Here is an 11,982-nt window from a genome sequence, read left to right on the forward strand (position 1 = left end):
GCTTTCATGAGAAGGAAGAAATAAACCTGACTGTTAGGTGAAGTCATGACAAACTGGGAGGCACCTGGGTCAGAAGTTGAGTGGGAGGAAGGAGGGACAGCTCTTTCAGCTCATAGCTCAGACATAGCCTTTGCATTCTTGGACAATTTGCTTTGCAATTTAACATTTCTGTATCTTTTCCTGATAAGAATAAAGAAAACTGCACATTGCTGTGGTCCTGTAAAAATCTTAGTCTAATATAAGAGCAGCCAGTACAGAGTTCCCTTTTTGGAAACACCAAGGCTGTCACATTCTTCTGTGAACCATGCAGTTTGCTGCTGCTGCTACAGTGTGCTAAGGGCTGTAACCTTAGTAAGATTCCAGTTGGAACTAAACGTCTTGGAATAATTAATAGATGGTGAGAATAAAAGATAAAGAAAAATGACAATCAGAAATTACCCTGTTGCAATTTCAAGAGCATTTCCTTCCTTTCCCTGGTTACTATTTTTAAATCCCACAAAGTGAAGCATCAGGAATTCCTCCAAGGTGACAGCAGCTCTGTACTAGAAGGGTAAAGGCAGCAGGCCACTGACTGGCACAGCTCAACAGAGCAGCACCAGGGCTGGGTAGAGAGCTGACAGATTGCTGTTTAATTCTGTTTTCACAAACAGAAATTGAGACAGTTTTGCTCAAGTGAAAATCTCTTCCTTTAACATCACTTCCCCAACAGAAGGCCTGGCTAAGTGAGAGCAAATCTGTGAATTTTCAAAGCAGTTTCTTAAACCCACTTGGGATTTTACTGACATTTACATTTCCAGAGCGTGCCCAGTTTATTTCTACCCAGCATTCAGAAGGCCATTATTTGCATCGCTTGAAGCTTTTCTTTTGCACAGTCAAAACACACACTGCTACACAAAGTGAGTTCACTGGAGGGGCAGGAGAATTTACCTTTGAAAACATTTCAGACAGGAGCTCTGCTGTTCTTTGAACAAAGCTTTTGGAGTTTTATCATGGTATCCTGTCTCTCCTTGAGAACAGCTGCAGAAATATGTGGGGCTCTCCCCAGCCTTCCAGCTGCCCCCTCCTGCTCTCCTTGATCCTTCCTTCCCTGTCTCCAAGGCAGCTCACAGCAGGGATGCTGACCATGGCCAAACTAGAAAAGTATTAGAGATCACCCACACAGCACCATGTTTGTGTACCCAGGTAAATGCTGGGAAAAAATAATTTTGATACAGCAAGGGGAGTTGGGTTGTTAGAGGAAATAATATCAGCTGGGGAGCAAGCAACAATCTACAAAAAGCCAACATTTCTGTTTAACTGTTTGCTTGCTGCAGTTGACAAAAATAATGACTAAACTTTCTTGAGGCAAAATGACACTAGACCAGGATTCTGCAAGTCTGCATGGAAGAAACTGAGAGGGAGAAGACCATGAGACAAGGCTGTAAACACACACATCTCCCCATGACACAGATGGAAATTGAAAGTTTTAAATATTTTATTTTCTATATTAATTTACTTACTATTCCAAGGAGGCATTTGCTCAAGTGTTCACCACACATTTGCAGTTCCTTTCTAAAACTACAAAATAATTTTCAATTATGTGTGAAAATCACTGGAAAATATTCTCTAACAAAACATGAATCTATTTACAGGAAGTCGAAATTCACCTATTCCAAGATTAATCAAAAAGTGTCCTTATGGTGGGTGAAATGCAAATAAACAGTATTATTATTTATTCCACTGAGGAAAAAAACTCCAGTAACTGCTCAGGAAGTTCCTAAATGTGCTATAAAGTAATTCGCAGAAGATAGGAAGTCAGGATCTGCTCTTAAACAGTTTAGGAACTTAATACACTAACTATAGTGGCTGATTATACTGCATGTGATGAAATCACAAAAAAACCCCAAAAAACAAAACCAAAACGAACAAAAAACCCTGCCAAAACAAAAGAACCCACATCTCTTTGAGCCCGGATTTATACTGGCTCTTTCAGTTCTCACTTCAGGCCACAGTGTCAGTACTGGAACATCTTATTCCAAAACCAAATTATTTACACATTGAAAAAACAAGCCCCACTAGGTGGTCATGTCACCCACCCCTTTCACAGTAAGTACACGCATTTTTAGTGAGGTAAATGCAAATAAATCTAACAGCTTGCTCTGCTGGAAGAGAATTCTTTCCTAGGAAAAAGTTATTTCAACATCTTCTATGCCAAATGTGTGCTGTTGCCTGTTACTTGTGCCTGAGTGTTGACGACGTGGCTGAAAAGCAGCACTGAGTGAGCTGCAGCCTGGTTACCTGCACAGCAGCTGAAAGCAGCTCCAGGAATGGTGGCAACCACTCACACAGGCATCAAAGTACCTTCTGTGTAAGGGCCACTGGCTTCACTAAGTGTATAGCTGGCAGGGTTGGTTATTAAAAAAAGCTATTAATTATAATATCATCAGGAGAGCCACTTGTCTTGAGCAGCAAATACCCCATTAGGAGATTATTCTGCTTTAGTCTCAAGTGTACTCTAGTTCTCATGCAGTATTATTCTTTGGGATTTTCCATGATACAGACAGGTAACAAGATGCTTGCTTCCTTTTTATTACACACAGTACTACCAATAATCAGTTACAAATAGAACTGTTAATTTTAAAGAAAAACAAGGGTGTTTTCCACTGCAACCAGTTTTGTTCTGCAGGCAGTAATAGAACTATGAGAGAAAAGATGCTATAAACCCTTTTTTCTTTTTAATTAAAAAATCTTGGTATTTGAAATACTGATGAGAATCACATGACAGAAATATTCCTAGGTGCATGTCCTGACAAACTAGAAGGGTTTCTCTCTCCATCTTGGATTAGCAAATGTCACATCAGATATTCCTATGTGGACAGTGCAATCCAGAAGAGAAGGATCCAAGAGAGTTTGAGTTTATTAAATGATCTACACCATAATTAGCCACAGAGTGGGTACATATATATGTCTGGATTCACACATGTATGTCTGTGGGTGTATGTATATAAAATCCTCATATAATTAGCTTCTTTTCTGTGGCAGTGAAGACACTTCCGTTTCTTCACACTAGCCCTCAAAATTGTTTCAGGCTATTTGTCTCACAGCCTTTAATGGCTCAGTTACCTAATGAAATAAGAATTTAAATAGTGAACACTAAGATTTGTTTTGAAAAGTAAGAGAGAAGAAACCCTCCCAGAAGGATAACAAACAGAATTTGCAGTCAAAGAGCACTCTAGCAATAGAACACAAGAACAATGGTAGAGCCTGGCACTGGCAACCTCCAAGACAGATTATTTGTGATGGGGTTGTGCTGTGCTGTTAGACAGAGTGCTCAAATTTCTGTAGCCATGTCCTTCCTCCTGGGGGTTCAAAGGCAAACCACTGCCATGGGAGAAAAGTTAGTACATTTTGGTCAAGACTTTAGCTGAGGGCAATGAAACATAAAATAACATAGGAGAACAAACACGTTAGCATTGAGCTTTCCAATTCCCACTGAATGCTTTTGCTTGGGAGCACACATGCAGCAGCATTCAGAGAATGCACCCTTTAAAGTGACAAATTCAAAAGGCACCCAAGCACATACACTGACCTCCATTCCCCTTCATGGTGTTTGGTTGGGCACAACAGCTCACTGCAGTCCTTAAATGCCATCCACAACTACAACAGTGCAATTCATGGCTTGTGCTTAACAGTGACTCTCCAGGTGAGAAGATTGAATTACTTTTCCGAGTCAGAGTTTTCTAACTTGCCCTCTCTAACCTTGCTGCTCTCCTTTCCTTTTCAGTGGTCTCAAGTGCAGTTCTCTGATAGCACAGAATATCTGAACTCAGCCTGATTTAGCCAGAAATTATGTCTTTTTACATTTTCAAATAGCTTCACCAGTCCAGATAACAAATAGAATCAAATATTACATTCTTATTCCTATGCTACTTGTGGCCCAACCAGATTAATTTATTTAAAAAAAAATTAAAAATACTGGCATTTAATGGTATGGACCACATAATCAGTTAGATTATAAAGCAAAAACCTGTCAGGGACACACTGAGGTGATCAGGATCACCTGGGCCTGTCTTGTCTGTGAAATCAGTCTCAAGAGGAAGAAAAATAAAGGAGTAATAGACATTGGGCATCCTAGGGCAAATACCAGTAGCATGTTGAATATGGGCCAAGGAGACAATCTAATATTTCTTGTTGGAATTAAATAATAGAATGGGCTTGTCTATCTGAATTTCCCCCTTCAGTCAACTGTTAGAAACAACTGATGGCCTCCACTAAAGTATTCATAGTTATTAGGAGATAAACCACAGAAAAATGCATGCAATTAAAATAAATAAGCTTTCAATAGTTAGAGTCATGATTCAAATTGGATCCTTCCATTTCTGAAGAATGACTGCTTTTCTGCAGAGCTGGGGGATACAAATCATGGCAATACTCCTGTCTGTGACTAGCCAAACATGATGCAAGATCACAGGAAGGAGGTACCACCCTTTTGTAATGATCTAGTCTGGATCCTCACATTAAGGAGACATTCTTATTGCCTCCATATGTTTTCCATTTCATTTTTCAAAATTCCCCTCAGTTAATCTATTGTGTCATTTGGACTTTATATCACTCAGTCCTGCTGTGGCAGCAGTTCTTAACATACATATGAGAAAAGTGAATTATCTCACTGGAATTGCTGTCCTTTGGAATTAATTATCTTTTTGTGGATACAAAAAACCTGGAAGGTTTTTTGAAAAAAATATTGTCTCTTTGTTTGCCCCACAGCTGATCCTCACACACCCCGATGAGTGAAATTTCAGTTGAAAATTCCTGTCCTTTTAAGGAACAGATGAGAAATGGATTGTCACTGATGAGCATTTTGTGATTTGTATCTTCCCAATGTTTGCCAGAGACCCCTCCATGTGATTGTTCTCTGAAGCTCCGAGTTCACAAGTGACCCTTGCAAGCTGATAAAAGCAAAACAAACCAAAAAGCCCTTGAACCATTCTGGATTGACTCCATTTATAGCATACTCCCTGTAGGAAAAGAATAATCACATATGCTTATATAACTAATTGAGCTAATTCCAGATTTTCTTTCCCCAAGCTTAACACTCAGAACCTCATAGGGAAGCTTTTGACAGATTTATTTCTTTAGCAAGATTACAGCCTTCACCTATTATAGCTCTTATTCTTCTCAGCAATCAAGTGATTGTCACCTGAAAGCAAAGCCTCAGACACAACCCTAACACTCCTACTGCTGAATTTCATGATCATATTTTATATCAATTACTTGTTTTTCTGCTATTTAGGGGGATTAAGCAGCCTTTAATTGACTGATATTAGTCTCCAGAGTGAAGGTGGATGGGGACAGTGATAATTGCACAAATTAACATGCTTCCATTGTACTTACTCACTGACTGCCCCCACCCTTAGCTAAAATGATGCCTTTTAGCTTGCTAGCTTAACACTCAGAACCTCATAGGGAAGCTTTTGACAGATTTATTTCTTTAGCAAGATTACAGCCTTCACCTATTATAGCTCTTATTCTTCTCAGCAATCAAGTGATTGTCACCTGAAAGCAAAGCCTCAGACACAACCCTAACACTCCTACTGCTGAATTTCATGATCATATTTTATATCAATTACTTGTTTTTCTGCTATTTAGGGGGATTAAGCAGCCTTGAATTGACTGATATTAGTCTCCAGAGTGAAGGTGGATGGGGACAGTGATTATTGCACAAATTAACATGCTTCCATTGTACTTACTCACTGACTGCCCCCACCCTTAGCTAAAAAGATGCCTTTAGCCTGCCACAAAACTCCATAAACCACACTCCATAAGTCTTTGAAGATCTCATACAGGCACTTTCTGTGCTCACACACTGCCAAGGGCAGATACTCAACTCTTTTGGTAAAAAGCCGTTTCATTAAAAACAAGAGGACTTATTGCTGCCTCCTTCCTGTGTAATAGCCAGCTGCAGAACATCTGCCAGGGAAAAAGAGCTCTGCAAACCTTCAAAGAGAGCATAACAACAACCTTAGGGTGTTCTCCATGGAGGCATCTCCCTCTGACAGGCTCAGCTTGGCCATGGCAGGGTCCCAGTGGACACCAGGGAAGGGATCCATCTGCAGGTGAGGGGTTTTGAATCATCAAGCAGGTTTCAAGCCCACCTGCTTTACCCTGGAAAGCTAAACTAGGATGGGTGTAGAAGGCACCCACACACACACCAGTGAAGCCTGAGCAGTGTCCACCTCCTCCTCCAGGAGCTTTAATTGTTGGCTGCTGCTGGCAAAGCACTGGATTTTGCACACAGGTCACTTAATGTCTGGGAAGCACCCAGACACTGACCACCTCTCCTAAAGTTTTCCTCTGCCAAAGTCTCATAAAGGGTGCACCTTCCCACCAGATGCCAAGCACACCAAGTCAGAGCATCAACATTGACTCAACTTCAAACTGAAACCTTGCAGTGAACCAAAGGGGAATTTGAGCTGCCTGTCTGTAGGAAAACCACCCAACACAGCATAAAGATCCAAGGCTAGCTTACCAAGTACACAATAAATACATGCTGATTTTGCTACCTGGCTTTCCTGGCCAATACAAGGCTCTCTACCCACTGCTGCCATCCCTGGATCTTTTCATGCTGCAACCCTTTTACCTCAGTTACAAGTTCTCCAAATCCAGCACACTCTCACATAATGCATCAGGTTCTTTAGCTAATCAGCAAAAATAGTGCTTAAATCCAGCCTAAGCCTGCAGGGAATGGAGAATTTAGATTTTTCACTCCATTTTATGATTTAGGGAGCCCCTTAAAATAGAAAATACATCTTATTATTGATAGTTTCTGCACATGACATCACATTTTTGGCATGATACAAGCATTCTATTTTTGCAGTGCTGACAGCTGTATTCTGTCAAAATATATTTGCAAAATCTCTGGAGAAAGGTGAAGGAAAAGGCTTCAACTATTCGTTGGCCTTTCATTCTCTTCAGAAGTGCTGGTCCCTTTGAGAACATATTTTTCCCTTTCTTTTAGAACATCCTTCCAGTATCCTACTCAGAATGTGTTACAAGAATTATTCTATGTCAGATGAAGCATGGTAAAACACTGTTATCTGAAACAAAGCTGCTTGCTGAAACAAATAGAAAATAGATTTGCTTCCATCTTTATGCTGATTTTGTAAATCAGCATCCAGAATCAAACTGATATAAGCTACCACTTAGGCTGCTTGGAAATGTTCCAGCACATCCAAGAAGTATTGTCTCCCTGAGAACACACAGCAGCAGATGATACACAGTAAGACTAAGGCTATGCAAATAACTGATATTGCAGGTTGCTTGGGGAACACAAAAACTCATTTCTGATTAGTCAAAAATATTCTCAGTTCTTGGGGGAGAAAAAAAAAAACCTGCTCAAAACAGAATTTCATACCTAAAGGTTTTAATCTTCTGAAATGTGGCTGCAGAAGACACTGACAGAGGAAATACTTCAAATGTTTATTGCATATTCTGCAAAAGAGTCATTAATACTGTTTTTCAGAGAAACTTTAAAACATTCTCTGTTTAAAGAGAAAAACTAGAAACCAATCAATCTGTATGCACATTTGCATATTCTGCAAAAGAGTCATTAATACTGTTTTTCAGAGAAACTTTTAAAAGTTCTCTGTTTAAAGAGGAAAAACTAGAAACCAATCAATCCGTATGCACAAATATTATTAAGTTTCCATTCAAATTTTTTATTAATGAAAGAAGATTTGCCACATGGGTTTTATGTCTGCTGTATAAAATAGTACACCACAATCCATATACTTGCATCCCCTGAAGAAAACTGAAATTAAACTGTGATTTTTTTTTATTTTTTTTTCCTCCTGGAGCATTAGCATATTTAGCAGAATACTTTAACCCATTAATTTCTGTGCCATATTGTTCTTCAAAATAGTATTTGATTCAGAGGAAGAATCATAACCCTTCCATCTAAGGCCTGTTCATCGGTATTTCTTTGTCCTCTGGGGGTGTAGTGTACATAGCAAAGCTCTGGTGTCTTTACTCTATTGGTTTTGCATACATGGATCAAAATTTAAAACAACAAAAAAGCATAAATTATAAATAAATAAAACAAACTATAAATAAATAAATTACATCTGTCATCCATAGGCCAAAAGATGGGCTTTGACTGCCATTCCCATCACCATCCCTTAGGCATTCTAATCCACATCAAGCCCCAAAGGTTTTTAAGCATCCATAAAAGAGAGATGTATTATTTTCTACAAAGTCATTAAGAAGTTTTCTCTACTATTCATACTTTGCAGTTCTCCATGGCTTTCATTTTACCTTTAAATAACAAACTCAGCATTATCTAACACACTGCCTCTAAAAATTCAATCAGCAGCACTTTCTTCACAGCCCATATTTAATCTTAGCACTTGAATAGTATTCTACATCTTCAAAGAAAGCACATGAAAAATATTTAAGCTAATCCTCATGACACTTCAAGAGCTACATTAGTTAAATGATTTAAAACAAAGTAAAAGGATTTCTAATTCAAAGAAAAAAAATCATTCCAAAAAGGGGAAATAAATACAACATACATTCATTATGCTGAACATGCCTATGAAACTCCAGGCCTGCTTGAGGGACAGCATAGCCCACACAAACGAGGATATTCTGAGATGTGTTAGTAGTAGAAAGCCAGCACTGCACACGTAATGTCTCCAGAAAAAAAAACACTCCTGAGAACACCTCACCAACCCAGCTTCATTTGCAAACCAACCTTTATCAGCACATCCTACTCCTTCCACGCTTACCAGCACGATGCTCAGCTCGGTCTCCTGAGTGCAGGCCCTGGTGAAAAGCTGCTGGAGTAGAAGGCAGCTCCATCCCCTGGATTAGAGCACATCAGCCATGGGCTCAACCTGCTGGGGCAGCAAATAACCCACGCCAGCCTTTCCTGGGCAGCAAATAACCCACGCCAGCCTTTCGTGGGGAGTCTTCAGGCAGCTGGGACTGTCACCATCAGAGCTTCTGCTCTGCAGCTGCCGGGCAAAGCCAGTCTGGACTTGTCCCACCTGCTCACTTCTTTAGTAGCTGTGTTAGGGTCACAAATTCTGTAACAGCTGTACACATTTAAGCATTTTGAAAACCAGGTTTTCAAAGATATTTAAGTATTTAACTTGTTTACTACGACCAAAATCAGACAACTAACTCTCTGCAGCTGTAGGCCTTAATTCTGTGCAGACTATTGTCTCCCAGCTCCAGTTAGAGCTAATCTGATTATTTGGCACAAACAACTCATTTGTGTCACTTTCTCCAAGTCAGGTTCTTTTTGCTTCTTTCCCTGGCTCTCTCAGTATGTATTGGCTCCTTCTTTCCTTCATGTTAGATTACATAGTTCAAATTGATCCCCACTTGTAGCTTACTGCTGGGACTCCACTTGCTATCTCATTTCACATTTAATTTCTTTTTCAACTAGATGCTATAAAACCAATGTGGACAATTGGGATCTAATTTAGGTAATCAAACTATGCTGATACTGCCATCAGCTGACCACTTACTTAGAGCGACCACGAGAAACTCTTCCAGTTCATAAACTCCAAATTTAGTAAAAACAATTCTGCTGCACCTGGTGAGGCCACCACCTCCCTCCCTCACATGTCTCTCTGGAAAAATACTTCAGTCACATTGGAGGAAAATGTACTCTATAAACTTGTTTGGGACTGATTAAGCAAAGCTCCTCAGTTCCTCCTGCAGAGAGAAAGGGTCAGGTACTACTCAGGGCTGGCATGGCTGGAGCTGCATTTGCAGTGGTGAATGCTGTTCTTAACCACAAAGCCACCCATGGTAAATCACTGCAGAGACACTCATACAACCAAGTAGTGCCTAACTTCCCTTATCTTGATCAACTGAATAGCCAAAATGTCAGTGGAAAAATCAACAATATTTTTTTGCCCTTCTTGCAGTTATATCTGCTATGTCAGAGAATCTCTCCCAAAATCTTTCCTACAAACTGTTTCCTAGATCTGTAGAGTTGGAAACTTGACTACAAAAGGGAAAGACGTTGGAGGCAAAAGGCACAGATGTTTTTTACAAGGAAGCTTAATTAATTGTGTTTATAACATATAAATGATGTTAAAATTCTTTGGAAGTGCCAAGTTTTTTCTCATTTACTACCACAAACAGTCATAGAGAACAGAAATAGCATGAATAGCATGACCATTGTACTTGATTACTTGATGGTGATTTTAGGTTGTGACTTAAGTGTTCTGTAGCTTTTTCTTTCACCAGATAATCACAGACTACATAATACAATAGTGGAAAAGCTCTTGTAGTGCAAATAAAGGATTGGGGGGGGGGGGGGGGGAACTAAGTAAAAAAAAAAGCTCAATTTCTGATTTCTGCCCCCTCTAATATGTTTCTATGGTATTGGAACCTCAACTCACCTTTTAGCTATTCATGTCCATGCTGGTTTTATTCTGTTCTGAAAATATCTTTGATCCATTAGAAGGCACTGCTTCCAGGTGAAATAGATAAATACAAAGGATGAGTTGGCAATTAAACGTTGCTTTTCTTCCTCCAGCTTCTACAGAGGAAGAAGCAGTCCTTACTGGCAGTCCCAGCTGGAGGACTACAGTGCCATCTCTCTCTCCGAGCAGTGTTTGCAACATCATTTAACCTGCCTTGGCCATGGGACAAAGTCGTTGTCAGGATGAATTATGTTGGTGTATGCTAAGCAGGCAATCATTGCAGCTATTGTGCATCCCAGCATCTCTTTATATAGCTACAAACACTTGCCCCACAGCCATTCTGCTGTGGCCATCCAATTTCAGCTACACCTTAGTGAAAGAATGTGAAATCCCATTAGTTAACATGCTCTGTGCAATGTGATTGAAATACTGCATGCCAAAACAAGCGACTCCTGCAGAAACAATGGAGCTGGATTACATGGAGTGGGATATAGGTGAGGCAAACAGGCTGAGCTGGCACAGCTCATGAGCAGCCTTTGCTGGTGAGAACGTTAGGCAGGCTGATAACACAGCGCTGTGTTCTGGGAACAAGCACAAATACCTGCAGCCAGCACTCCTGACTGCCACCAGTTACCAACCTGAGCAGAGGCAAAAGTTCAGTGTCTTAAATAGCAAAGAGATTTCTCAAAGCAAGATGGGAGCTTTCCTGGGAATCTTGCATATCTGGCTCAGGAAGTTCAGCTCTAGAGATGGTGAGGTTAAATAAATTGAAAACTGTGTGACCACAGAACTGCAGAAGCAGTCTTGATGTGTTAGGTCTGTGCACTGCAGAAAGTCATTGATTTTTGTTCACATAAAAAGTTATGCATTTAAGCCAATATGATTTAGAAATTGTCAGCCTTAGGTTGGAGGTCATATGTTGGCCTAATAGGATGTGTTGGGAAAATTATGTTAGGAAAACATAGGATGAAGAAGATTGCAATTCCAGCTAGTCCTGTGAATTAAAATTCAATGAACCTGTACAGATCTAGTGAGCAGGGCATGACATCATGCAAACAGAGTTTAAAACACAACCCCAATACATCCTTTCCCTTTGTCTCTCACAAGATACAAATTTTCCCATGCAATCATTAACTCCAATAGGAAACGAATTGTGTTTCAGTGACTTAAGATTAAGTTCAAAGCTACTAAAGCAGCAGCTCAGCTGAAGTGAGCCAGTGCTTGCAAAGAACACGTGCTACCAGTTACACACTTGGAGACTAATTTACAGTAGTGCTGAGTGCTCACAGTGCCACTGCAGCCAAGTGGAATGGGAGGAGATCAGCACATCAGAAGATCAGGCTCTTTGATTTATAGAGACACAGAAAGGCTACCTGTGGGATGCAAGTATGGAAGATGGTGGCTATCAGTAAAAATCAAGCATTTTGGAAGAACAAGTTGAAACCAACCAAATAATCTGATCTATGCCCCACTCCTCAGAAAGGCATAAAACTCAGCACTCTAATAATCTGGGGGTAAGAAACATCTGTGGAGAAGAAAAAAATGGTGTTGCAGTACCTGA

General features: G+C 40.1%; 1 protein-coding gene across 1 annotated transcript in view; it reads right to left on the reverse strand.

The window, feature by feature from the left end:
• The window catches only part of ST6GALNAC3 (ST6 N-acetylgalactosaminide alpha-2,6-sialyltransferase 3), a 236,268-nt gene extending 227,330 nt beyond the window's left edge, over window positions 1–8,938 (reverse strand). Inside the window, exon 1 of the mRNA XM_039711497.1 lies at window positions 8,766–8,938. The gene's annotated coding sequence lies outside the window, so the exon portion shown is untranslated. The remainder of the gene's footprint in view (window positions 1–8,765) is intronic.
• Window positions 8,939–11,982: the final 3,044 nt, after the last annotated feature.

The sequence above is a fragment of the Passer montanus genome, unplaced genomic scaffold (genome assembly GCF_014805655.1).
Source record: "Passer montanus isolate IOZ18808 unplaced genomic scaffold, ASM1480565v1 scaffold25, whole genome shotgun sequence".
Lineage (NCBI taxonomy): Eukaryota > Metazoa > Chordata > Aves > Passeriformes > Passeridae > Passer > Passer montanus.